The sequence below is a fragment of the Diadema antillarum genome, unplaced genomic scaffold (genome assembly GCF_040938485.1).
Source record: "Diadema antillarum isolate AM-2024a unplaced genomic scaffold, OU_Dant_1.0 seq00001425_RagTag, whole genome shotgun sequence".
NCBI classification, from domain to species: domain Eukaryota; kingdom Metazoa; phylum Echinodermata; class Echinoidea; order Diadematoida; family Diadematidae; genus Diadema; species Diadema antillarum.
This window is the reverse complement of record NW_027272177.1, coordinates 71,658-81,535: the sequence shown is the minus strand read 5'-3', so window position 1 is coordinate 81,535 and position 9,878 is coordinate 71,658.

The following is a 9,878-nucleotide window of genomic DNA, read 5'->3' as shown; positions in this document are numbered from 1 at the left end:
TGGAGTCCCCTATCATGATGCAATTTCTTAAAGGCTTTTCCTGGCAATGGGATTACGAAGTAAGAAAAAAATCTAATATTAGTGACAATAGAGGTGCTTAGTATTATGCTTGCTTTTTTTTTAATTTACGTTCATTCTGTTGTTCAATCTTATCAAACTTGCTGTACAATGTCCCTTTCTGTCACATGAAAGAGGAAAAAAAGCAAGAAAATTTAATCATTAAAGAAATTGACTTAATTGACGATTAAACTTCAAGGTGCTCTATATGTAATTGCTTGTCATGTATTCTTAACGCTATAGATGGAATTCATAATGCCCTAGTAACCAATGACCATATTCACTCATACCCTACCCGTCGTTAACATGATTTTCATTTAAGTAATCCAAGCTTTTAGTTGCTCAAAAGTCGATCAGACATCACGGTCCGGATACATGGAACACTCTTCCTGACGAGTTAAAACAGTGTGCCTCCTTGTTTTCATTCAAAGCACACTTAAAGAAGCACATTTTATTACAGTATACTTCAAATGCGAACTAAAAACAAATAATTTATATGATTAATGTTGGTCTCCCGATAGCAACATCGCATATCGTTCCCTCTTCCAGCAAACCAATTCTATTATTCTAAATTCAAGCCTATCTGCCCTTGTGCACTTTCACGTACTTGCACGCACATTCACTACCATCGCACGTCAGACTTTATTTTCCCCTGCTATCTTCGCAGCAGAATTTATATTGTTACGAATCTAGTACGTCCCTACCTTTTCCTCGGGCCAGCCATCTTTTTAAGCGATGCTTACAATGGCGGCCCTCTGCATAATCGTTTCTCAACTACAATTGTTATTGTAATCCCTGCTGCATAGACATGCGTACTGTATATTATATATTATTGATTTCCTATTATATTGTTGTTTATGCAAGTCAAACGACTCTGTTTTAAATTTACTTTGTATATTTCCCACATGTTCATGATTATGTAACTTATGTATATTGATTTGCAGATCTATCAAAAAAAAATCATTCCAACATGTCCAAGATGGAGCAAAATAAGTCGTAGTAATCCATTTCTCTGTTTATATTTATTTCTATCGAGATATCATTGTCTATCATGAAAATTATGTAATTAGCTGAAGCATATTCCCTGTTTGTCACTGTACTCCTAACTGTACATAATTCAATTCAGATTCAATTGCGTCCACGAAACGTTTTAGTTAGACCCATAAATTATCTTATAAAAGCTCTGATGTTGCCACACTGTGGTTCATGGGACTTTCTCATTTCGTACTTTTGTAAAAAGTTATTTGCTTTATAATTTGTATGACATTATGACATCGTACTTTAAAGTCTACTTTCGCGTCTTAATTTGTATGTTTTTTAAGGTTTTATAAGGTACAACCTCCAGTTGGACAGTAATTACAGTGTTTGTCTGTAGAAAAACAAAACGAAACAAAACAAGACCCACTGAATGGCTACTTTTCAGACATGAGAGATGATAATTTTTATTGACCAGGAACGTGGAAATGACAATGTAGATTCACACTCATTCACTATCACAACGATTTCTGTCTTTTGCTGTCCAAAAAGTTATTCACGGTTAGAAAAGGATATGATATGCTACACTTTTGTGGAATTCCATGTAAAATCATTAATAACTTGTGTACTGTATATGCCTTCGATCGTAAATATGGAGAAAACTCATGAATAACTAAAACCAGTGAGAGTAATTCAAGTATTTTTTGTGTCTTTCCTTGATCTCAAATGCGTTCAACTGCAATTGAAAAGCAAAAAGGCAACTACCCTGCTATTGGTCTACTTTCAGTAAAAAAAAAGATATATATATATATATATATATATACACACATATATCGAGTTGGTTACAAAGAATATTCTTATTTTAACTTTTCTCTCTCAGAAGAGTTTTTTTTTTCTAGTTTCATCACACCCAATTTTAAAAAGAAGGCCTCTCAGCAGTTTACTAGTATTTAAAATAATAAACATGTTTCCTTTTATCTTTCAAAATGCCAATGCACAGCACACTGAGCTTTGTGACGGATAATTTGTATGGTTTTGTTTTCCTTGAATAGGACAATTTGTATGAAATTTGAGAAGAAGAAAAAAGAAGAATATCAGTAAATTGTAAAAATGAGAATTCTACTTATCCAATATTGTATAAAAGACAAGCCTTTACCTGATACAAAAGGACACTGAATTTAAGAACACCCTATCACTTGAATTTTGGGATCACAGAAGAATCTAAGGGACAGCATAGATTGCCTTGATTTCCCTGTTATCGATTAAAATGAATATTTTTTTTTGTCATTCCCCTTTTCAATAACATATTTTACCACTTTATATGTTGATGAAAGGTGCAATAAATTTTTTGAAATTACACCTGCGTCTGTGCTATGACTATTATTTTTCATTTCTGACTCCATCAATTAACAATGTTATTTGATTATGAAACGTGCTTGTATCTTACAGACCCAGCAAGACATAAAGGAAGCCCTGCATTCGAAATATAGCTTTAGGTCATGATGAACCTGATGTATCCGTTGTGTACAATCGATATCGGTGCATGTGAAGAGTTTGTTCGCAAAAACCGATAAGTCCACATTTACTAAATGGAGATATTAAAGATTAAAGATTAAAGGCCAAGAAAAATAAAGAGAATGATAAGAAAAAGTTTGCTTCTTTTTACCATAACTTCAAAAATGTACCTTTATATGTAATGACCAACATATCATTTAAAATGTATTATTTTTTACTTTATGACAGAGACCGTACTTCAAAATCTTCAAAAAATGGACTTATCGGTTTTTGCGAACAAACTCTTCATGTGGTCATAGGAAATTAAGAAGTGATGATAACATATAACCTGATTGTGAGGAAAGTAGAACAAGTAAACCAGATTATGTACAGACGCCCCCCCCCCCCCGCCCCCCCCCCCCGTGGGCCTAGCCATGTGCCCACAACGTGCCTGTGAATGAATAGTGAATGGTTCATAAGTAATAAATGGCAAATACATGTATAATGTTGATGGTTATGATTATTTTGATATCCCTCTATTCCCTAAATTGAAAATTTGACTGGTAGCCAGTGGCCCTTATACAAACATTGTAGCATAGTTTGCTGCTGAACATTAATTAGTGCAATACATATTTAGGTCCTACATCTTGTTTCACAAGTATTATTTGAAATAACCACTGATGTACAAATTTCACCAAGTTTTTCTCCAAAACCCGAATATTATGATACGAACATGTTATTCACCTTGCATTCAACTTATATATTGTATTTAATTCATGAATTCAAGGGTCTCCTAGAAATCTGTACTTTGAAATAAAATGCCAATGAAATATACCAGCCAAAACGTATACATAAGCAGTGACTCTCTTGGCCTATGCCTCAGTCGGTAGCGCACCTGCCTCTAGATTCAATGGACTTGGGTTCGACTCCCAAGTCTACCTGAGCAACGTTCTGTGTAATCATACAGTCCTCTCCTGTAAAAAGCAATACACTCTGTAACTCGGATAGAATACTAAACAGAGGTTCCGTGTGTGAGAGAGCCACAGTTCATGCACGTAAAAGATCCCATATCATAATGCACCCATTTGTAACAGGCACGATTTTGTGAAAAAGTGGGAACTAAACTGTTTTAAAAATGGAAAGTCCTATAACCTTCCTTTTGCCAGTACGATTTGTATGAAAGTTTGCATTCAAACAGAATTTTGATACCAAAAGTGGAACTGACCTTTAAGCTCCATCCCTTCCACTTCCTACCTTGCGCAAACTTCCCTCCGGCCACCAACGTCATGACTTGTTTTCAGGTTAGTTTTTTATTTTTATTTTTTTGGTACAAGTTTATGTGTATTTTTGCAGGAATAATGATCAGCACAACATCCGTTTCTAGGTACCTGTGTCAGCACGTTGTCATAACATGCATGATTTAACTGTTAACGTTGAGGATATTGGGGTTCTTTTCTGCTTTGCTGCTTTATTGCTTTTTTATTGCTTCTCTTGTTGTAGATGTATTGCAGCTTTCGCTGCTGACAACCTTCGACTAGGTCTCCTAGCGTTGTTTCCTTGTAAAGATGAGAGTTGAGAAAAAATCAGTCTCTTTCGCCTCCATTTTCACAAGAAGACATTACACCTAAGTGAGAATAGCTAAGTATTACCGAAATCAATGGCTGTCAATACAGCGAGTACATGATGTGGTAGATGAATATAACTACAGTATATATGATTGTACATGAATGCTTAAAATGTGTCAGATAAATTGAGTTATCAGTAACTACTATCTACTGAATTCTTCCTCATAATTTTTCTTTTTATTTCCTGAATATCTCTAAACGTCTGTCTGCATGCAACCACTATTTTTTTTAAACGATTGCCATCATGACTTTTCTTAGAATTGTGTCAAAAGTATTTTAAGTATTTATCAAATTCAGCGAAGAACATAACTTATAGACACATACGAATAGATTTTAGGTTTTGTATAGGTAAAATCATGTGCAAAGGCAGAATTACATATACGTGCGTGTGTGTGGGTGGGTGGAATCGAGGGTTTATTGTCCTTGACCATGCACGATTTAAATAAAATGTACCGGATGCTCTCCCGAGTCATATTGCTCATTTGGCTTGTGAGAGAAATAGCTCGACAGAAACGCATGTGCACAAAATTAATGATGCAAGTAAAATATTGTTACAGGAAATGCGGAAAACCCATACACATTCGAACTGCCAAACTGTGCCAGTAGTCACTTTCCCTGTCCGACGTTTGTGACTGTGTGTCGCGTTACCAGGTTATTGAAGCTCACTTTCAGAGAGCATTATACGGTAAGCATTCATTTTGCTGTATTCCAGTACAAAAACCAGAAGTTGACTTACCATACAGGAAGGTGCTAATAAATTTTTGAACTGACTAGTCATATTCTAATGAAAGACATCAAGTCAAGACTGGATTTAATTGTATTGATGTCGATGTCAATGGCGAATAGAATTTGCTATTTATCATTATTGCTGCCATTAGTTTACTTCATGATAAACATGACGGTATTTTTTCTAATCTTGCGGCTTCCTATACAATTGCGTTGAATTTTAGAATAATCTACAGTAAATAGATTATTATTATTATTATTATTATTATTATTATCATTATTATTATTAGTAGTAGTAGAAGAGTGGTAGTGGTGTAATTGTTATCTTTATTATTGTTATCATTGCAATTATTATTACAATGTATTATTATAATTGTAATCATCATTATGATGTTATGATGTTTTAATGCGTTTTACAACAGAAAAGTAACATACACGATTAATTACCCCATGTAGTATACTCTTAGATTCCTATTCTGTTGAAGTTTTGTTGCCTTTCTTTTACGGCAATATACTTACAATCTCAATAATGACATGAGATACTTCATACTTTGGAAAGTCCTGTAATTCAATTGCAATTTCAGTATCAAAATGATTCACCTATCTCCTTGGTATTGTTTGCCTGTTTGTTTGTTTGTTTGTATGTGTGTGCGTGTTTGTGTGTGTTTGTGTGTGTAATCACCACTCTTTAAGAGGGCCTTGGCAATTAACGTGCATAAATATTTTTTTTTTGTGTGTGTGTGTGTGTGTATTGGTATTATTGGCGCTTCATTAAATGGGATTAGACCATGCGGGTTGAGAGAGTAAACGGCTATTAGATGAAGTGGAAGTAGACCAAGTGGTATATCATCGTTGTATTTGTCTGCCATTGTAGGAATTCTGCCATAATGATGCTGCTTGTGGCTTCAGTGCTATTGTTTTCTGTCAGACTCTCAAAAGGTGAGTTATCCCACCACACCCTTATACCGCATAATGGCATTACCACTGGATGTAATTCCGACGAAATTCGACTGTGCGTTTAGGTCTATACTGATCGATTGATTGCCAAGAGTGTGTGTGGCTTATAAAGGATATCAACAGTCTTCATGAATTACTCCCATCATTGATTATGACATAGGAATCTGCAGCATATGAGAGTATAAAACTATCATGGCGGTGATGAATTCGTAGAATATTGTCAAACACAGACATATAAACAAAAATGATTGTAATATCTTTATCAAATCCAAATTTACAATAATGCTAGGCAAATTTAACATTAGGAATATCTTTTTACGCATAATTGTATTAAGAACCATATAATGCGACCCTTTATCACATAAACAACAACAACAAACCCCCACCCAGACATGGAGTAAATTTTGAATTTCTAAAAAGCAGACATTTTATTTCAAAATGATATACTCTACAATTCAAATCTCTCCTACAAGGTATCTAAATATTGGAAAGAACGCACAGATTTTGGAAAATTGCGACGCAGAAAAGAGGCTCTGCAATATCAATATTTATAAAGTCTATTCAAGAAATTAATATTGCCAAATCATTGTCTGGCTGTGTAATAAAATGGGACAGAAAATATGTAAAACTTTATGGTAACAGCGATAAATAAATTATGGGATTAAGCTGAAATTGAGCGTTATATATCAACACATACTATACTTTGTTAAAAACAGTTTCAAGCGGTTGTTAAAAGCAGTAGCATCATTCTTTGAAAGTTTGTTAGGGTTGAAAGTGAAGAGTGTATAAAGGCTTATGAAATCAAAATGGGATTCTAAGACACGCCTTATCACACTATCCTATAAGAAATTGTGCTAGAAGAAAACTACAAATGCAATTTCCCATTCGTTTTAAGATTATAGAGGTCACTTTCATTAATATGTTTCCTCAAAACAGTTGCATCGGCTGCAGTTACATAATACATTAACAAGAATTAAATGAGGTGTGAACATATTTTCGAAAAAAAGAAGAAATCACTAAGCTCTGATTTAGGATAAGAGTTTTAGGCTCATCTTGCATATTCGAAAATCCTCATGTATAGAGAGAAAAATAACAAGATGATATCATTTAAATATGCGTTAGTGGTATAGCAAGGTCAAGTCTGAAATATGGCTTGGGCAAACAGACTAACACATTATTTTCTCCCGGCCTCTTGGTTTTTCCTGTTGAATGTCTAGTTGATGGCATCAATTGTAATATGTGCATGGATATGGCGTCAACATCGCCGACGCTCGAATCCATCCTTTCTGGTGATGTGGAGGAAGATAGTGCCCCACCAGTGATGTCTTGCCAAACACCAATTACTATGACGTGTCCGGACAGGTGCCAGATGCAGCAGTTTACATTTACATTTACCAGCAATATGTGTAAGTACACCGTTTAAACGCTCTTTCTTATGATCCTTACCCCTCCCACAATCTCATATAACTAGTAGCTGCTGTTTTTATGAGATTGTTTAATGACTGATTTTGCAGGATTTTTTTTCGATGAAAATGCTTCGTTGATTTAAACTGGTTTGTCCTTTTATTTCTCTGATTTTGTCTTCATTTTCATGTTTTCTTTTTCTTTGGGGGGGGGGGAGGGAGGCAAACATGTAGGGGGTTAGATCTCGTGAAATGTACCGATGTTAATCATGGAACAGATCTTTTAATGGGAACGGATCGGTCCATGGCAAAACATAGCCATATAATTTCTTATAATGATAGGATAGGTCGTGCATTTTAGGCAAACACCAAACTTAGGAGCAGGCATGCATTACTAGATTTATAGATAATAGAAATATATTTTGTAGATTGGTTATATCATTTTATTTGATAGAACCTATACACCTCTGTGTCTTATAAGGTAATGGATGATACCAAATAAGTCAATCGATTTTGCTTGGTCAGTCGACGTACAACTGTTAGATGACAACATTAAACGTGATTTGAATAAAAACTATTGATATGTTTGAGTTACTAAAACGTAACTAATTTGAAAGTAGTTACATTTGGAAAGTAATAATTTATTGATATATATATACAACTGTTGTTGGTCCTGAGAGATTTTGATTTTGGTTTTGGACTATTTTTTTTTATTTACCCTCTAACACGAAAAATGAATAAAGATGAGGCTGGCAACAAACTGAGTGGATGATTTACATTACACAAAAAAACACAATTTTAAGTGTGTTTCAATACGAAGTGCAAACTATCCCTTTCTATTTTTATTTGCAAGTAACAAAAGTATATAAACCAATAAAATGACTGTGTATCATTCTGCTTAGATAATTCAATGATGCGGAAGAAGGTACGAAGGATTTGTTTTGTTTAATTTTGTTTTGTTTTCGTGTTTGATTTCCATGAATTTCTTTCTTTCCAAAGAAGAACAATTAATAATCATCTGCTTTATTTTTTCATTGCAGTTACCGTCCGTGTGATCATGTCGTAGTCATTATTTTCATCATGCTTTGCGTTTTATCGTTCATAATCATAATAACTACCTTGTATACTTTAAGAGATAGTATTGTTTTGGTTGAGATAGAGCTTCAGGTTTTCCCACTTTTTGGGATATCATTGGCTACCTCTTTTGAACATTTAATCCTTATGGGGCATGTAATCGTTCGAGGTATTCTAAGTTTATATGACGAACATTGATTTTTAATTGACTGATATCCACCTTGTTTTTTTATATCTCAGCCATTTCAAAACCGATTTCTATCAAATAAACTTTCAGAATTGTACGCTATAGTCTGTAACATTTCAGAAGTGGTTTCTTAGTATCTTGTAAAACGTTTAAAGCTCGATTTTTATCTCAACCAATACTATACCATCCCTTTAAAAGAGCTCGATTTAACTAGATATTCCACAGAGTTAGAAAAAAAGATTAGAGTAGTTGCACAATTCATACTCTCTAACTATATATCTCTCCGTCTGTCTATCTGTATTTATGTTTGTATGGGGTCTCTCTTTGTTGCCTTCCTGCCGACTTATGCACGCACATGCCACAGATGGTGACGGTACGTTGGCACAGACCCATCTTGGATGCACCGGTCGGGGCATCGACGGCATGCCTCTTGGGGCGGACAACTGTATCAGCCCAGAAATAGTAGCCGTAATCACGAACGCAGCTCTAGAGTCAATGGAGCAGGAAGGCACACTGCCACCTGACATCACCATCACCGACACCGTTGGCTCCTTTTGCGTGTGCGATACGGACAACTGCAACGTAGTCCCAGCTTCAGCTGCCAGTAAACCTACTGTCGCGACTACCATGATGGGTAATTTCACCGAAGCGCAGGTAGACGGTGGTGACTACCAGGAAGATGCGAAAGAGTCCACGATTGCAAGAGAAATGTACATCTTGATAAGCGCAGCTGTGCTGTTCGAGACAAATGACTGGATAGTAAAGACACTGATAGAATTTGTTGTTGCCTCCATTCGATGCATGACCAATCCAGCAGAAGAAAAGCAATCATGATTGAACAATCGTAATAGTTCCCAATGACTAATCGCTGCAAGTTAACTGGGAGAGTACATTTTGTTAAGTCGATTTATGGTACATTTACGTGCTTTGTTGATTTTTTTTATTCACGTTCGATATTCTACATTATTTTCATACAAGTGTCATATTCCATTTGATTTTGAAAAATAAATGTTTTTAACACAATGGTCAGTTTGAAACAAAATAGCACAAATGTATAAGGACGTATAATTGACGTGTAATATGAGGAACTCACTAAAAAGCAAAGCTTGTACGATGTGGGTTCCAAAATATAGAGGCTTTAGTACAGTTATCAATGTCAAAAATTTCTTATAAGTTACGTCCCTCGATGTTTCTTGTAGTTATTATGAAGAGTGTGTTGATATTTGAGCTAGCACATTAACTCATTTGAAATCTTTTGGACATGAAACCTTTTAGAGGTACCGTTATTTGTACACCTAGAATAACCACTATTGGTTGAATACATTAACTTTAATCACATTTGACGCACATCAAGTGTTAGTACTCATGAGCTAAGTCAGT